At 38.7% G+C, this 20,051-nt stretch overlaps 1 protein-coding gene across 26 annotated transcripts in view; it reads left to right on the top strand.

The window, feature by feature from the left end:
• The window catches only part of LOC129725401 (glutamate-gated chloride channel), a 289,723-nt gene that overhangs the window by 68,946 nt on the left and 200,726 nt on the right, over positions 1 to 20,051 (top strand). For 25 of the 26 annotated variants that reach the window (XR_008728084.1, XM_055681189.1, XM_055681201.1 and 22 more), the window contains one exon: positions 15,543 to 15,566. The gene's annotated coding sequence lies outside the window, so the exon portion shown is untranslated. Of the gene's footprint in view, positions 1 to 15,542; positions 15,567 to 15,698; positions 15,937 to 20,051 lie in introns of all 26 variants that reach the window. The other variant, XM_055681190.1, reaches the window with a different exon arrangement.

Genomic DNA, 20,051 nt, shown 5'->3' with positions numbered 1-20,051 from the left:
CAGTCTCAGTTCCATTGAGGCTCTCCGATCGATGAAAGATGTTAAGCACTCTCCGTATTTCCTGGGGAAAATACGGGAACATCTGAGTGCTTTATCCGAAAAATCTACTCAGATTACTTTAGCGTGGGTCCCTTCTCACTGCTCGGTACCGGGTAGTGAGAAAGCGGACTCTTTGGCTAAGGTGGGCGCAACAAACGGTGATATTTATGAAAGACCAATTGCCTTTAATGAATTTTTTGCATTTGTACGTCAGAATACGATCATCAGTTGGCAAAATTCTTGGACCAAGGGGGAACTGGGAAGGTGGTTACATTCCATAATCCCCAAGGTATCGACGAACCCGTGGTTCAAGGGGTTGGATGTAAGTCGGGATTTCATTTGCGTGATGTCCCGGCTTATGTCCAATCACTATAGATTTGACGCGCATCACCGTCGTGTTGGGCTCGGGGAGAGTGGTATCTGTGCCTGTGGTGAAGGTTATCACGACATAAAGCACGTTGTTTGGTCATGACCTGTACACCGTGACGCCAGGTCTAGATTAATAGCTTCCCTGCAGGCCGAAGGTAGGCAGCCGGCTGTTCCTGTTCGTGATGTCTTGGCGAGCCGTGACCTATCCTACATGTCCCCAGGAATACAAACAAGCACTTTTTTATGCCTGAAGGGCATTAGGTAAAAGTGCAACTGCGACAGGAATGTCTGTCTTTTGAGACTGGCCCCGATTGTTTTACACAGATTACAAGATGGTCGAACTCATTGAACAAATTGAAGCTGAGCTAGTCTTTTGTTAGCCTGTGCCCCAATTCGGAACTACATGGTTGATGAAACCAGTGCAGTGACCCTTTTTGGGATAGGCACTTCATACTTGCTATGGAGTTGACAGGTAATTACCGAAAAAGTTGAATCTCGATAAAGCAAGAGCCTTGCAAAAGCAAAGCAGATGCGCTAAGCTCTCAGGTTCAGCGTTACAAAAGAAGCAATTGTTGAACACTCACCAGTGCTATTGAAACATTTACTTCCTTGTTTTATGTTAATTAGAAAAAATTCAATTTTCTGCTGCTTAGTACAAAACTAGTGTGTGCAAAAAGCATTTATCTTTGTCAAACTTCTGTCAAAACTTTTACAATCTTTACTAACCTCCTGTAGTATACGGCTGACGGTTTCGTTCGAGCGGTAATAGAAACAAATTGAATGGTTGACATGTAACATGCCAACACGATTGCGGCAAACTGTTTTCTGAACTACAACGTGCACGATTTTTGTAATAAATGTTTTCATGGTTTTCATTTTCTGTGTGACCAAGAGCCAGTTTATTTGTGTTTCGCAACGAGTGTGGCGTGAAAATTGTGCATTTTCAAGATCGATCTGTTCTCTGAACGTATTTTACAGTTTCTTTGTCAAAAGTTTTGAGTATAATCGTTGGGCTGTAATCCAAATAAAAATGTCAGGTTATGTCATATGGCATTACTCGTGGGGAATGAGTTTATACAGCAAAGAATTGAATTTTCCCTTCAATTTTTTTACTTGAAACTTGGCATTATCTGGAAACTGTCGATGGAAAAATCATCACAGTAAAGTGTAAGACAAAATTTTACCTGAAAGCTAAGTCTCAAAATATTTTTCGAATGCTAAAAAAAGAATAATTAAATTCCATTGATGCAATATGATTTATTAATTTCAAACTATAAAGCTATTAGCGACTAACTTTGTGAATGCATCCGTTTTTGAGATGAATTTGAGATAAATTCTAAAATTTTATCCGAAAAATTATGATTTTTATAAAAATACACCTTTTTTGTAAGTTATTAATGGTACTCTGGCAACAAACCTTTTTTTCAAGTTGGCGGGGAAATCTGCTTACAGATACCTGAGAAGATAGCACAGGTATTACTTCGGGAAGTGTTTTTTTTGTGCTTCACGTCCCCTTTTTACTCTTTTACCACATAGCTAACCACCTGGAGACTGGCTGTTGGCTACCATGGGCGTGTTGGTGGTTGACCCACCACACACGTTGTAGCTCCAGGATCAACTGAGAGGGGGCTGTACAAACCGGGCCCCAGATGTCCGGGTCTGCGCACATCTTTCGCACTAAGTTGTCCAGAGTAGTGTCTGGATGGCATCTCATCGAGAATAACCTTCTGGTACCTCTTATACCCCTTCTGTCACGTTGATCGAAGTAATCTTCAACCTTCTTAATGGCTATCAGCTGATAAGCATCATACTGGACAAGATGCAGATTGCGTCGTACGACACTGTACGATACGCACTCGCAACCCTCAGACACATGCGCCTGTAAGTACTCTCTAGTCTACCACGATAACTATTTGTACCTAGAGCTTCGGGCCACCAAACCTAAGTATGGACGAACCCACACCGGCAAGGAGTTCGAGATAGTGCTGCAATGACCGTTGAGGCCCTCTTACAGATTTAGTGGGTGTGGCTCTTTAACGTAAGCTTGTCGCCAACCATGACTCCCAAAACTTTCCGCAAAGCCGACAACCATAACCCTTACACCCCCGCAAATCACAACCCTTACAGGGAACTTTAGCTTCAACACTCCGTCGTACATGACATTCCACAACACCGGACCCAGCATGGAACTTTGCGGTACTCTTGAAGTGATTGGCACACACTTCTGACCCTCCTCGGTATTGTAAACTGGTACACGATTACGGAAGTAATTTTCCAAAATCTTGTACAACGACACCGGAACATGGATGCTTCTAAGAGGGAGTGCAATGGAGTTCCAGCTGACGCTTTTGGACACATTTTTCCCGTTAAACGTGATAATTGCGCAATAGCGAATGACTTTTCTTTTACACTGGACTGCCACCTCCGCCGTCTAGGTATCAGAGAGGATACCATCCAGCGTGGAGATACCTCTCCGGAAGCCGAACAGGTTACTTGACAGACCGTTTACACCCTCTGTGTACTTCTCCAGTCTGTTGAGGATAATCTTCTCAAGCACCTTGCCGACAGTGTTCAGCAGGCAGATGGGTCTGTATGTCGGTAGGTCCCCTGGCGGTGTTCCAGCCTTCGGAAATAGTACCAGTTTCTATCGCTCCACCATCGAAAGGGAAGTCATCTAGGCACTTCTATATGACCATCCGGAGCAGTCTGGAGGCCAATATCCATCTTGATGGCCAGATTCGAGTCCTGTCCTGGTGCTTTGCCCACTTGGCGATCACAATGAGTTCCTCATTCGTTATCTTTACCTCCTCCTCACCCTCGATACGGCTGTCGTCGCTCACGGATTGTTTTGAAGTAGAATACTTTTCTCAGGAAGTTCGGCTACATAGGGATGTGAAATGAAAATCTAAAACCGAAAAAAGTGAAAAATATGTCCAATTTCAAATGCAAATACATCGGTTAGTATTTGATGGATTTCCTTCGTTCTTGCAGCAATAGATTGGAAAATCTTCTAAGATTCTTTCCAAATGAAGATAATTGTAATTTTATTATTCAAACTATTGTACTATTAAAAATTGTCAAGCCTTGTCAAAACGAAAAATTCGACCTCTGATTGGTCGGTATATGATTGCTTCCCAAGCACGGTCGACAGGATCATATACCTTGCAATTGAAAATATGCTATTTGGCCTATATAAAAGCTTGTTTCAGCCGAAGCCGGTCATAACAGTTTTAGACAGCGACAACAGTAGTCATCCCTTAGCAGTAGCAGCGCAGTGGATACCAGCGATAGCGGATAGCGGCCACAACTGTGGCATGGCTACGGTTAGCGTAGCAGTTGCAGCGAGAGTGTCAGCATCGAAAGCAGCTGGGACAGCTGATGCAGGGGCAGCGTTACCAATGGCAGCGTATAGCGGCTACAGCTGTGGAATGGCTACGAATAGCGTAGCAGTTGCAGAGGGTATATCTGACCATGAAGCATTTATGCAATAATTGAATGAAAATTGCAATTGCAGCAATCGGCCTTTTTCGAGGCTACTAAATGTTTTTGGAAGAGCATAATGAATGGTTATTACTAAACTGTAACTGAGGTTTGATGCTGCTGCAAATGCTGTGCATAACAAGCGGTAAATACAAAACAAATCCGATTTCAAACAGAAAAGATTGGCACGTTCTGCTCACGATGCTGAGTCTGTTTTAAAAAATTCACAACACTTCCAGGGCTGTTACAGTCGGCGCGGATTTCGCGTTTTTTGCGGATTTTGCGTTTTTTGCGGATTTGGCGCGTTTTTACTACTCCATGGCGCGGATTTTGCGGAAAGCCTTGCAACCTTGCTTTCAATTACCTAAAAATCAGGATATCGACTGATGGGCTGGCAGCAGCCTTTCAGAGTTCTATGAAATATGGTGGGTGTGTAGTAGGGTGCCAATCACTTGTTTGAGAAAAAAGTAATCAAAAAATTTAGGCAAAAAACCCTATACAAAATGTTTACTTGCCCGAAAAACACCCTGTGTGAAATTTCAGGTCAGTTGGATTCAAAATGGGGTGGCACAAAACGAAGTTAGACCTTGAGAAATCCGAAAAATCATAAAAATCATGATTATTTTCAGATAATTCCAGATCTCGACGTTTCATGCATTTATAAGCTATCTGACACCAAAAATTTTTCGAAAACTGAAATTTCATGCAGCCAACCCCTCTTGGGTTCTGATTTTTCACTAGGTGTTTTTTCGGGCAGGTGAAAATTTTGTATATGGTTTCTTAAAATTGCCATTTTGGTTGGCATCCTATTTTTAAATACTATTTTTTAAAAATCTAGATAAGACTTACATTCAAAGAGGACTGGAGATTTTTTGTAAATCGATATATCTGATTAATGACAAGAGAAAAAAGTCGTCAAAGAATGACTTTGAGAAAGATGTCTGAATTTCCATTTAAAAATATTGAGAAAAATAAATAATTGAGATACTACAAAAACAAAATTTTATCGTAACCGTTATGTGCTCGACAATAAAACATCCTAACGTGCCCCCAGAATGGTCCTCCTCAAAAAAATTCTACTGGGGCTTCACTAATAACATAACTCTTTGGATGTTATGTGGTGGTCCTGAATAGATTGAAAATGGCAACTGTGGTCGATTTACGGCCTATGAATGTCATCCTGGCTCCGAAAATACTCATATTGGGTGGTATTTGGCCATTTTTGGCTGATTTTCATGAACCGGAAGTTGCTACCTTGGATTTCAAAACGACTTCTAGGGTCGATTTCAGGTCATTTTGATTTCGGAAATATCCATAACCGTATATATTACTTGTTAACAAGTTCTGAAATCACATGCGTCTCATCGACGTCAGTAATGACAAGAATTAGAGAAAAGTTGTCAAGGGCTGGCGTATAGAAAACCGTCTGAAATTTATTGATTATTCATTAAAATTATTCTAAACATTTCAACATGGGCACTAGACTGGGACACGGTTATATGCACCCAACGCAAACGGGGAACATTTTATTACCTTAGGGCAATTTTTTATTACTTTTTGTGTCTTATGACTGCGCATTATACACAAAAAGTAACAAACAAAAAGTAATAAAAATTATGACGGCCACACGCTTGTATGTGTTTCTGCAGGAGAACATACAGCCAAGCACCGCAATGCATGTGTTAGCAAGACTTCACTCGCTGCATTTGTATTGATGCAACGATCTGGTTCATTTTTGTCCGCTCCAACCGCACATAATCAGAATCTCAAATGTCTAATTAGAAACACTTTCGTTTCGTCCCCCAGTGTTTACTTGAAATGGAAATATATAATACTGTATGACCAGAGTTGCCAAAGTTGCGAATATTGTTCTGGAAGGGCACAAGTTTTGTATTTTCAAACAGGTCCAAATGAGTTTCCATGAACCAATGATTATGTGCTGTAGATAGCTTGCAAGAAAGTGGATGATTTTGTTTTTCACTAACGTAGTTTACAGATCGTGATGTCATTTTAAGGCGCATTTCAAGTCATTGAAATCATCAACGTTTGCATACTCTATGACGGGGAAAATGCTGCTTGGCAGCCCTTGTCATATTTTTTCGCTACTCTGTATGCACACAACGAGCAAACTAATACACGCACACCGGATGAATTGGAGATTGAAGAAACTTGTAAGGCCTCTGCCAGGCTGAACGCCAACACAAGCGATGGGGTAAGATTCTTGTCGTAGGTAAATAAACAGCTATATTCACGGCTGTTTATTTACCTACGGCAAGAATCTCGCCCCATCGCTCGTGTTGGCGTTCAGCCTAGCAGAGGCCTAACATGTGCAACATATGCGACTGTGTGTGATTTTTTTTTTTACTTGAGACGGAAAGGGAGCATTTTTCGACAGAAAAAATTTTGCATGTGGTTGAAACGACCATTATTAGATAGTCGTACTCCCGTAACACGTGCTAAATATATGACAGTATGTGTTGCTACTTGACTGGGGAAGAATTTTATTGCCTTTTAAGTAATGGATTTGTCACCTAAAAGGCAATTTTGCTCTATTGCTTTTAAAGTAATAAGGAAAAGTTTTGCGCGTGGAAAAAAAAAGGTGGTGTTTTTTTTTCTCGCTCCCATGCATTTTTCGTGTTCCTTATGGGTTCTATAACAACTGTGTAACTTTTCAGATCGATCGGTGAAATGCCCGATTTTTAAAGCTTCCATACGATTTTATATGGGAAAAACCACTTTTTCAAAACTTTTTCTATAGAGATGTCCAATTGGCTCTTAAAAATATACCAATACATGATATTTATAGGAAATTTTCCTGGGAAAAACTCTTCTGAAGACCGCAAGGCGCTATCTTGCTTGTGAAAAAAGATATTCACCCCAGACTGATTGAATATCTGACGAAGGGCTCACCATTGAATTTTGCTAGCAATACTGCTGCATCATGTTGCTATTGCAAACTTGCTTAAGTATGAGGCCTCCCGAGCTGGTCTCGAGGTACGATGCTGGCCTAACAAGTCAGTCGTCGTAGGTTCGAGTCTTGACTCGGGAGAGACTGTTAGGGTCAGTAGGATCGTAGCGCTAGCCCCGCAATTGTCCTGTACACTAAACGGTTGGCTGCGAAGTCTGTGTATAGTAAACAGAAGATCAAGTTCCGAATCGGAATGTAGCACCAAGGTTTTGCTTTGCTATTCAGAGTGTCGGTTGAATTTATTTTACGGATTTTAGAAAATTTCTCAAACATTCAATTGGTCCCAAGATCGAAACTTTTCAAAAAAAAAAAAAAGTTTCGAGATGACAGATCTCAACGTTTTATGAATTTCAAACACATTTACCATGGAAAAATAATTTTAACAGTTCCATGTGAATTTTTTCATTGGTCGCTTTGAGGCTTTTCTTTCCGATCGATGTTCGCTTGAGAACAAATTTTGCATGAGAAGACAAAATTTCTAAGCTATAATTTAAAACGATCGATGCCTAAAAAGCAGAAGGAAGATTGTCAACGATTTTCAGATAAAAGGGCGCAAATTGTGTAGGTTTCTATGAAGGTACTCGTTAAAGTCGATAAACAGTTAAAGTAAGAAAAATTTTTGAAGGAGAAATATTTTTCATAGTTTTAATAACACTATTCTCGCAAGGATATATATAAACATGTAAAATTGATGTTTTTCACATATTTTTTTAAAAATAAAGCACCGAGAAAATTTAAAACCTATCATCAGGAAAACCGGGAAAAAAACGGGAAATCGAAAATTGATTTTGAGTGGCCAACCTGCATTAAAAAACTTTTACTTGAGACTATTCCATGTTTCTACAAAGGATGTTGTTCAGACTTTCCGAAAACATTTTTAATGACATTCAACTTATGTTTGAATGTTAGACCTGAATTCGAGTTGAAGGATTTTTCTACTTTTTCGATTGTTTCCACTTTTTCGAGTTTGGCGCTATACGTGAGTTACTTATACTTAGTCGTAGTAATAACCTTTTTTTCTAGCTAAAACCTATCTCGTCCTTTTGAATTATTTTCAACAAGATTCTTTGCAAATTTTAGTAAAACTTGCTATCGTTTGCAGCTCACGAAGATTATTAATTACTTATTGAATGTTCCGACAATATACGGGTTTAAATGGTTATCCATCACTTTCCAAATCTCGTCATTCAATTCTCACTATTTATGTCTAACTTATGTCTCACAGGAATTTTACTCGTCATAATCAAGGTTGTTAATACGATAGAATATCGTCGACAATCGTCATCGCCGTTACCGATAACGTATGGTATCGTTATTGACGATGACGATAGCGTCTTCAAACATTAACGTTATCGGCGATGACGATAGTCACTAAACGTTATCAGCTCACTAACGTCTTATGTCAATTTTGTTTGCTGTTGTAGCGAGTGATGTAACGATTCGACCAAAAAGCAGACACGGCGTGAGGAAACGTTTTTCACTTCGGAGGGTTGGAGACGAAGCATCACTAGGCAACAGAAAGAAACTTTTCCTTATTTGTTTATGTTTCGCTTCTCATCAGGAAAATAAATGTCCGAGTTTTGATTGTTCTAGCTATTAAGGCACTTTTTGTTGCACAAAATGGCAAGGCATTGAATAGCAAGGTATGTGGCATTGTCATATTTGCGTTTGAAATGCATCTAAATGATATGTTTAATGATGCAAAAATTGGTCTTGCAGTGGTTGTTAATAAACAAACGTTATCGATTCGATACCATCCAGTAGTTATCGCCTTTGACAATGACGATAATGTTTGAAGACGTAAGCGTCATCGTCGATAACGATAACAGACGGTATCGTTATCGGCGTTTTCGATAGGTTATCGATTAACAACCTTGGTCATAATCATACTCTTTCCAACGAGAGAAAATCGCGAGAGAAAAAATCAGTGCTACTGGCATTTTACATTTGTATATAAGAATTTCCAAACAACATTTTTGGTCAGCATTATTCCTAAACTTGGCCGCAGTAAGTCAACTGTCCTGCGTTTGAAGCTAAATACAAACAAGTTATACATATCAGCATGACATTTTAAAGATGGTATTACTTTTACCAAGTTGAATCATAAGTTTTTATTAGTTTTTTTTTCGGCGCGGATTTAGTTTTCACGGCGCGGATCCAAAAACTCGTGGCGCGGATTTTGCGGATTCAAAATTAAGGTTTCTGTAACAACCCTGCACTTCATTAACAAGGATGTAACGTCTTGAAAACAGACGGTTAAATTTTGACATCCCAGCAGAATTTCGACCTTCATACTCATGTCTACCATTGGCAATATCAAACACGCAACAATTTGCTTCCATGCGACACGGAGACGGGAACATTTTTTTCATCCAAGCCGCACAACACGACACAATACATATTATTTTGTTGCCTTAATGAAAGCTCTATCGATCCGGCTCGGCAGACTGTCCAGAAGAAATCGTTTTTGTACATCCGTGTTACGAAACTGAGTAAATCTGAAGGAACTGAAAAAAATGGCGGGTCCAGAATGAATAAGGTGTATTTTCCGTACATGAGTATTACGACATACGAAATAAAATTTTTCGAATGTGTAGAATGGTATGACTGGAAATAATTTAGCCACACCAATTTTTCCAGTTATATCATTCCACAACGTTCGAAAAATTTATTATGTCAGAGCGGATATCGCACGCTATCTGACCATGAAGCATTTATGCAATAATTGAATGAAAATTGCAATTGAAGCAATCGGCCTTTTTCAAGGCTACAAAATGTATTTGGAAGAGCATAATAAACGGTTATTAATAATTGCAACTGAGGTTTGGTGCTGCTGCAAATGCACAGCAGTGTGATGTTTATTGCGATTTGTTGACCTTCCATTTGACACTGATTTAATGAAAATCGGTCAAGCCATCTCTGAGAAACATAAGTGAGATAAAACAGTCTCCTAAACACGTTTCTGTTCATAACTTTTGAACCATAATTTCAATCTTTATAATATTCAAAAGTTATGGAAAGCCCGTTCATTTAAAACCAATTCGGTGCAAATCAGTTGTGAAGTTTGTGAAATAATGATGTTTCGTGATATTTACATTTTGAGACACAACCTCTAAACTAAAAATCCGATTACAATGAAATTTGATAGGGTCTTATGGGGCAACTAGACCTTTCATTTGCAATAAATTTCATGAGAATCGGTCCAGCCATCTCTGAGAAAAGTGAGTGAAAATTAAAATTTGCACATACACACACACATACAGAAAATGCTAAGCTCGTCGAACTGAGTCGGGTGATATATGACATTCGGCAAAAATGTGATGAACCAAGCTGAGACGTATGGTAAGCAAACCGCTTTGAAACTTCAGTGATTTTTATTGGGGTAAAAATATCTGTTTTTGTGCCGAACGATCGCCAATTGTGGGAAGTGTTGCTTTTTTCTTTTTAATCAAAAGTGTCTAGAGTAAAAAAAAGTTTTTTCGATGTTGACGACTGTCCGCGTGAAGGAAGACCCGATACCTTCGACGACGGTGGATTGGAGGAATTGTTCGATGAGGACCCATGCCCAACGCAGGAACAGCTTGCTTTGGTATTGGGAGTTACTCGCCAAGCCATTTTCAAGCGATTACATGGTTTGGGAATGATTCAACAAGGTATTTTAGTATCTCATGTTTTGATGTCAAATGACGTTGAGCGTGATTTTTGTCTATGAAAAATTGCTCCAGCGACAACCAAGGAAGGGTTTTCTTGCTTGTACGGGAAGGGTGATGAACTACACAGTGCAACAATTTTTTTGCCTTGGCTCCTATGTATGATTTTTTGATGAAGTTTGATGCGAAAATAAATTTTCCTAAGTTTGAACATATTTTAACTTAAGGGGCAACAATGGCGCCATTTTGAATTTTCGAGAAACCGGTAATTTTTGTGGTTTTTTCGACGCCATTTTGTTTTGAGGCCAAATATCAAAATTCTAAGAGTTTGTCCACATATTAGCATCCTTTTATCCATCTTTTGAAAAAAAAAACAGATCTTAAATCGGACAAAAACTGAGCTCAAAAGGTGATTTTACGAAACCGGTTTTAGCATAGTTTTAGTATATTTCACAAAGCAAAATAATATCGATTATTTCTGAGTATTAATGGTAATTCGTTAATATCTTAAAGTGGTATTCAAATATATCTTATTTTGAGTAAAAAAAGTCTCATAAATCGAATTGTAGGTATCTGGTCTACGTAAAATGTCAGCAAAATGTCGATTTTGCCCCAATTTTCTTACATTACTAAAAAAGGGTTAATTTGCTGACATTTTACGTATTAGAATTACCATTATTGCTCAAAAATAATCGATATTATTTTGCTTTGTGAAAAATATACTGAAACTATGCAAAACCCGGTTTCGTAGAATCACCGTTTTGAGCTCAGTTTTTGTCCGATTTAAGATCTGTTTTTTTTTTTCAAAAGATGGGTAAAAAGATGCTTATATGTGGACAAACTCTTAGAATTTTGATATTTGGCCTCAAAACAAAATGGCGTCGAAAAAACCACAAAAATTACCGGTTTCTCAAAAATTCAAAATGGCGCCATTGTTGCCCCTTAAGTTGAAATATGTTCAAACTCGGGGAAATTCAGTTTTGCATAAAAATACACAAAAAAATTATATATAGAATCCAAGGCAGAAAAAAAGTCAATTTTGTTGCACTGTGTTATTTATTCATAACTGCAACATAAAGAGAAAAAAAGTCGTAGGGACTACCCAGTCATGCTACTACGTCGTCAGTTCGGCCGAACATACACGCTGCGAAGGTTATATGTTGTATTTAATGGAACCAGGTCGGTGTAACTTATCATGAGCTGCTGAAAACGGCCACATCTCGATCAGAGGCACGAAAAAGAGATTCTACTGCATGACAACGCTCCGCGTCATTACTGTCAAGGTTGTTAAAACTTACATAGAAATTAATAATAATAATTATTTTGACAAAGTTTCAAACTCGAAAGCGTTCAATTGGATTCTGAGAAAGTCCTATCAATTTCATACTCTGACCTTCTACGTAGGTACGAATAGCAATTGGAATTGAAATTTTGTTAAATTGATCAAGTCCAACGACCACAGAACTATCTAAACGAGCAGGTATATGTACAGATTAGCAAGAAGGGGTCATCAGAGTTACGCATCGGACAGCTTATCAGTGATTCCAAACGGTATTCGCAAATTTCTTGAGCAATTTTGGCGTACCAGTGGATGTGGACGTTAGCAACCAGTGCATCTTTAGCACGCGATCTAAATTTAGCCAAAAACCAGCATTCAAGTAGGTTTAAAAAATATTTTATTGCTCTGTGTTATTATCTTATTGTGCATGGTTTTATTGCCGGCTAAATTTTTAGCACGTTTATTCGAATCTCACACTTCTCGTTAACGATGACATAAAGTTAAACAGAACACTTTAATTATGAGGATTAGCGACAACTACTTGTGAGGTGCTAACAGGTTTTTGTAATTCATGTCTTGTGGTACGCACTATGATGTGTAATTATATACACGCAAAACTTTTCCTTATTACTTTAGAAGCAATAGCGCAAAATTGCATTTTAGGTAACAAATCCATTACTTAAAAAGCAATAAAATCCTTCCCCAGTCAAGTAACAACACATACTGTCATATATTTAGCACGTGTTACGAGAGTACGACTATCTAATAATGGTCGTTTCAACCACATGCAACGTTTTTTCCGTCGGAAAATGCTCCCTTTCCATCTCAAGTCAAAAAAAAAATCACACACCGTCGCATAAGTTGCACGTGTTACTAGTTTTTTCAATCTCCAATTCATCCGGTGGGCGTGTATTAGTTCGCTCGTTGTATGCATACGGAGTAGCGAAAAAGTATGACAAGAGCTGCCAAGCAACATTTTCCCCGTCATAGAGTATGCAAACGTTGATGATTTCAAAGATTTGAAATGCGCCTTAAAATGACATCACGATCTGTAAACTGCGTTAGAGAAAAATAAAAACATTCGCTTTCTTGCAAGCTATCTACAGCACATAATCATTGGTTTATGGAAACTCATTTGGACCTGTTTGAATATAAAAAACTCGTGCCCATCCAGAACAATATTCGCAACTTCGGCAACTCTGGTCAGACAGTATTACATATTTCCAGTTCAAATAAACACTGGGGGACCAAACGAAAGTGTTTCTAATTGGACATTTGAGGTTGACGGTTGAGATTCTGATTATGTGTGGATGAAGGGAAAAAAAATGAACCAGATCGTTGCATCAATACAAATGCAGCGAGTGAAGTCTTGCCAACACATGCATTGCGGTGCTTTGCTGTATGTTCTCCTGCAAAAACACATACAAACGTGTGGCCGTCATAATTTTTATTACTTTTTGTTTGTTACTTTTTGTGTATAATGAGCAGTCATAAGACACAAAAAGTAATAAAAAATTGCCCAAAAGTAATAAAATATTCCCCGTTTGCGTTGGGTGTACCTATGCTATTTTTGCTATTATTGAAACATCAGACGGTCTAGACTAACGGTCAATCGCTTGCTTTTAAAAGCGTTGATTAAATATAGGTGCCAACATTCGTGAACAAACTAAATCTTACATGTGACTTTAATTATACAATCGAAAGGAAGAAGTGTCTGTTGAGAATATATATCATTTTATTTATATACAAACTGCACCGAATCGAGGAATGAAGGTGACATGAAATAAATCTTCCTCACGTAAAGTAGGTCAAGTCTTTCGATGCTGATTTATACGCTGTGCACAATCCAAGCGCACATAAAATGTTATCGAATGCTTTGTCTAGCAGTAGAATGTATAATTGAATACACCTTCGACACCGTAGAAGCCCGGATGCTGGCCTTATCATTTGCCATTTGCTGTGGCGACAAATGGCAGTGTAAAGCTAACCGTAAATCTTAACTAAGTTTTCCCTTGTAGCGATATGTATCTAATCAGGGTACATTTATTTAAATTACTAATTAGTGTAGCATTTTAATGTCACACTTACTACTTTTACTATATTGTGCTGTAGCATGCTTTTATCATATATATTTATACTAAAAAGAACAAGTCACATTTTTGTTTTAAGAAAGCTGCTAAAGTTATACTTAAATTTTGCACAACAATAAAACTGGTGTTAGTTTTTTTTTGTTGAGGCTCATCTTTCTTTTAATCCCACCGGTTTTATGAGGTGGACAACATTTCAAAAGCTTTAAGCAGTGTTGCTACTATTTTCTCGGAAAGTTCTTTATTGCATTAGCTGCACAGCTCGTCCCATAAATCGTCGGAAGCGTAAAGCACAGCAGCATGAAAAAATGGTGCAGTATAACAGGACTGCGCAGCAGAAGAAAGCGGAATGTTTGAATTATGATGACTTGCCATGGGGGAAGTGACACAGTACCACCCGAGTGACATGGAGTACGGTGCCGAGGTGGCAAATATTTAGAACATAATGCAATTTCTCTGCGCAACATGTTTTCCCAGTAGATACATTTCACACCCGAAGAACAGAGCAGATACTTTGTAGCCCGTGCAAAATATATGAATAAGGAAGCTGCCAGCGATTGCGATGTTCATACCGAATCGGAGGAAGTGACAATTATGTTCGTTAGGGGAATCTAAAATGTTTCATGGTTCATTAACTTGGGGAATCCGTTCATATATCAAAAGCTTCAACAGCTTCAAATTAGTAAGCACTGCAAAAACTTAAACAGCAAAATTCAGAGGAGTATGATCAACTGGTAAGGCTTGTTTAGTTTTCAAGCGTTTTGTTTTTCATTGCTATCGTATCTACAGGTAACCACTAGAACACGTCCAAAATCTTCACACGCGCTCCAAAAACACGCAATGTTTTCTCCGGAAGTTTCTTCCATCGAAGCACGTACGTGCATACAACACACAGGCCTTCAATTCTGCGGTTCGACGCTGAAGGGATAGCGGATCGACCGAGTGTAATAAAAATATAATGGAAAACTTCACGATAGCCAGAATCCTGCCAACCCCACACGGCCTCGGGTCTCGCTACGGTCGTTACCATACATCCATTTTCTTGCTCAATCAAATGGTTCCAACACTGCGTAGGAGTGTCATTATGTCTGTCTGTAACTGACAGAGTGGAACTCCCAGAGGGAAGCCACTCGCCGAACTAATAAATGTCACCACCGGAATATGGGATCATCGCCACCGACTATATAGGTACCTACATAAGCGTAAGCAAGCAGGGAGCTATGTCAGGACTCGGGCAGGCTGAGGAAATTTAACATACTCTGTTTTAGCTGCTAATGAGATTGAATGTCTTTGGGACATGGATTCAATGCAAAGTGCAAACACAGCAGGAAGATTAAACTTTCTGTCTTAATTAAACTAAATTGTAAACAGCTGAGTGAAATTGTAACTACTACGGTATGATTAATTTTATAAGCAAACTGAAATTCGAAAATACTCACAGGATGTTTTACAGAATAGGAATTTTGTATTTTGGTTCTACGTTTATGAAATTAGAGCATATAGGGTGGAGGTAATAATCAATTGCGTTGGGAATAGAAATAAAATCGATCTTTGTTGATAGTTAGCCAATGAAATAATTATTTTATAAACTGTAACTGATCCAGATACAATGGTAATTAGAAAAATAGATCAGCATCTAAAACAATCTTCTGTTTCTCTTTTGTTTCCAGATCACACATGGTTTAAATGCTTTGGTAAGTATATTCGGCAGCTTGTTACTATTCGTTCCTCTACACTAAAGGATATCGGAACATCCGTCCTTTCCAATATATATTTGTGCAATTGATTTTTAGCTGTATCTATAAATGATTTATTGACATTTGCAGCAAAGACTTAACATCCCAAACAATAAACATTGTCAATCAGGAAACGTGGAGAATACAACAGCATTAAAAATGTTGGGGTTAGCAACTGGAAATAATTCTATACAGGGTAAACCCAAGCAGATGTTGGCACAATAAAGTTATCGAGCCTGATTTATGCTTGAAGGCATAGAGAACTATTCAGTTGAACGAACGTCATTATTGCAGTCGGTATAAATGTGAAACTGGAGGCATCCTAGCGGTATGTATGGCGGAGCAATGAAATGTTATGTCCTGATTTTAAACTATAACAAAAATCGCATTGTTGTGCGCTATTATTAGTTGTTATGGATTGCAGAATATGGTCAAGTCGATTTATTGTTTCGAATTTCAGTTCCGATTCGCCGGCATACAGCAATTGTGATGGTTATTTATTAAAGCGGTTCCCTACCAAATGACCGATAATGTTTGGTTCTTTTTGTATACCAAAACCAGCCATTTCAAGCTTGCTGTTCTTTTGAGAGGCTTCCTGATTTTTCAGTGCTAGCCCATTGTAGAAATTTTGAGTTCTTCTCACCAATGAGCTATTTTAATATGGTAAACTCGCTCCCCTGTGGCATGGCAAAACGACCCAGTAATTTTTTTTCTGAAAAAAGTTATACTTACTTTTTCTCCCGGCGAAACAACCCTCAAAATTTATTCTGCGTCACAATGTTACGCCAACTAACTTGGTCCATGGCAGCTTGTCTCCAGTTTCTTGAGCGTCCTTCGCTTCCAAGATCTTACTCCACTTGGTCAAGCCATGTAATTCGTTGCGTGCCTCTACGTCCTGTACCGGCCGGCTTCGACGCGAACACCATTTTTGCGGGATTGTTGTCCAGCATTCTTGCCCATCGTACCCTTCGGCCTTGGCGACTTTCTGCATATTGGGTTAGGAATGGGTTCATCCTTCGCCTCCATACGCTATTTTCACATACTCTGCCCGACGGTGGTCCTATAAGTCGTTCAAAAACGGCCAGTGCTTGCAGGTCCCCCTCGAGCATTGTCCATGTTTCGGGCCCGTAGAGATTACCGTCGTCCCGTACCCAGGACGAAGCTTACCAGATTTTAAGGTCCTATATAGTCCGTAGTAGGTACGACTTCCAGCTGCAATACGTTTGTGGATTTCTCTGCTGCAGTTGTTGCCTGACGTTACCAATGATCCAAGGTACACAAATTCGTTTACCAGTTCGAACTCATCGACTGCCTATGCGAGCCCTATCGCGCTCGGTTTCCTTCGCTAGCAGATACTTGGTCTTTGACGTATTCACCTTCAATCCAATCTTTTTTGCTTTACGTCTTTTGCCTGAACAATATAGGCTGGATTTATTGAAGATCGTGTCCCGCATGTTAAAGGCCGCACGTTTAATACCACCTTCAAGCGCAAAGTTAAACAGGAGGCAAGAAAGATCATCGCCTTGTCAAAATACCTTGCGTGTTTCAAACGGGCTCGATAAAGCACCCGGAATCTTCACACAGCACTGTACAGTACACCATCCATCGTGGCCTTGATCAGTCTTGTTAGTTTCGCAGGGAAACCGTTTTCGTTCATAATCTTTCATAGCTCCACACGGTTGATAGGTGAAGATTTGATCCGTTGTCGATCGTCATCCACGAAACCGGCTTGATAACTTCCCATGATCTAGGATTGCACTTTGAAGGCTTTGAGAATCGTGATCGCTTAGTTGTTCTCACATTCCAACTTGTCACCCTTCTTGTATATTGGGCATATCACTCTCTCCTCCCACTCTCAGATACAGTACTCGAGATCAGTTGGTGCAGACAGAAAGCCAACCTACTAAGCCCAGCTTAATGGGCTTCGCTGCGATGCCATCCTTCCCAGCTGATTTGTTGTTCTCGAGCTGCTGGATAGCTTCCTTAACTTCACTTATCGTGAGAGGGCGGTATGTCTCCCTCATTCGCCGTGCCGACGAAGTCGTTCTTTCTGCCTACGTGGTCCCCCGTCTCTGCGCCATTCAGGTATACATTGTTACACTGCTTCCACTTGTCGATAATCTCATGTTCATCCGTCAAGATTTCTTTATCCTTATCCCGATATATTTCGGTTTGTGAGGGCCTGCGCGAGATGGGTTCAGTTTCTTGTAGAATTTGCGTCTTTCCTGAGAACGAACAGCTGCTCATTTACATAAACTTCAGCTCTTCCAGTGGCACCCTTTTTGCCCGAAAATAAGGGTCTGCTGTCTTCGTTTCTGTTTATATTGCATCACGTTTTGACGGGTCCTTTACTGAAGGCTTCGGAGAGTTAACGTCACTCCAGATTATTCCGTTGCAAGCGACGGCGGGGGATGTTGCTGACAATCGAAAATCTTTGGCGCATTTTGACCATCAGGACATACCCAAGTAACACACGTTGATATAGAGCAGTTGAGATAACTCCTCTAATACAATCTGCAGTTATAGATTTCAGTTGACATTATCTTTTCCATGACATCTCTATCATCGGAAAAGCGCAAAAATTAAAGGCTACTAGAACAAGTACTGGTACTTTATGAAGTATTATATAACTTCATGAAAGCAAGCCAACTTGTTAGACCGAAGCTGTAAAATACTACTCAAAACATCGTTGACGCGTAAAACTTTAAAATAAAAATGTCGCAGAACGATAATGATTTATATCAGGAACAATAATGGATTAGTAATTATGGCGTTTCGAATAATCAAATAAGAAACAATAATAAATCAACCATTTGATGCTTTTAATACAAAGTTTTACGTGCGCGTCAAATTTCATGGTGAAACATTACGTTTTACTTCTGAAAAAATTATGCGCCATTCATTGGATATTGTTTTCTATTCGTCAATCTGTGGAAAATAGATTATGCATTACAGAATGTTCACTGATTTTTTTTCATTGCGAAGAGTCAATTTACCCCACCACCGCATGGGCTAAGTTCGTAAACAACTATCTGGCATCTCTTTCTTACATGCGTAGTAAATCGCAATGTTCTTTGTTTTTGCCTTGGGTAGATCTGCACTGACCCAGTGCAATGAAGAAATTTGCGCCATAACAAAGCGCATGCGCAATTGCGTTGCTATGACAACATTTACCCAGCGCATGCGCAAATGTATTGTTACGCGCAGTGCAACCAGTTCGATGATCGTTTTTGTCAGTGGCACTTTTAATCCATTATAAATTGATGATGAAAATCAATATTCAACCTTTCAAAATTAATTGTTTCTGTCGCTCGAATATTGAAATTGTTTTCGCATTGTTTCAACGTTATCTAGGGATACAATAATACAAAACTAGAAAACTTTGTTAGATATATGGTAACAAAAATTAGAGTGATATTGGTTGCACTGTAAGCGTTTTGTTTACCTTTTCATGGCGTATTTTGACCCACCTCGAATAGGTTTATTAAAATCGTTTAAATAATTTCATTAACAATTTGATCAAGTAGTTTTACGTTGGTTTTCGAACACCAATAATAGGAAAAGTACTTTACAGGTACGTAGTATTGTTATTAGACGTATAATATTGAACGCGCGTGGCTGCCCCGGCTGGGCATTTCATACACAGGTTTTCTAATACATAGTGAAAACATCTGGAGGACAACTTTAAGACAAGTGTCGTTTGTGTCATAGTTGTTGTTTGTTTAGTTCATGTTATTGAAAAACATCTCCAAAACCAGGAAAAAATGAGTTTGTGTTCGAAATGTGGTTGAATTACTGATAAAAAACATCTTCTCACAAATGTTGTATTTTAAGTTGCTTCCTGTACTGTTTTGATAACATCATTAACACAAATTACAGATAAGCAGCAGCAGTTTATATTCGATAATATATTAAATACACTTATGCTATGAAATAACATCTTGAGAACAAGAATATAACAACACAAGTTTTGAATTGCGCTTATAGTATTCTTATATGACTATGACTACTGTCATTGTGAATTACACAGTGCAACAATTTTTTTGCCTTGGCTTCTATGTATGATTTTTTGATGAAGTTTGATGCGAAAATAAATTTCCCGGAATTTAAACATATTTCAACTTAAGGGGCAACCATGGCGCCATTTTGAATTTTTGAGAAACCGGTATTTTTTTATGTTTTTTCGACGTCATTTTGTTTTAAGACCAAATATCAAAATTCCAAGAGTTTGTCCACATATAAGAATCTTTCTACCCATCTTTAAAAAAAAAGATCTTAAATCGGACAAAAACTGAACTCAAAACGGTGATTCTACGAAACCGGTTTTGGCAAGGTTTTAGTATATTACACAAAGCAAAATAATATCGATTATTTCTGAGCATTAATTGTAATTCGCTAATATCTTGAAGTGGTAGTCAAATCATATCTTATTTTTAGTGAAAA

Source organism: Wyeomyia smithii, chromosome 2, assembly GCF_029784165.1.
Source record: "Wyeomyia smithii strain HCP4-BCI-WySm-NY-G18 chromosome 2, ASM2978416v1, whole genome shotgun sequence".
In the NCBI taxonomy this organism is placed as follows: domain Eukaryota; kingdom Metazoa; phylum Arthropoda; class Insecta; order Diptera; family Culicidae; genus Wyeomyia; species Wyeomyia smithii.
The sequence above is the reverse complement of the archived record's forward strand: the minus strand, read 5'-3'. Positions and strand labels throughout refer to the sequence as shown.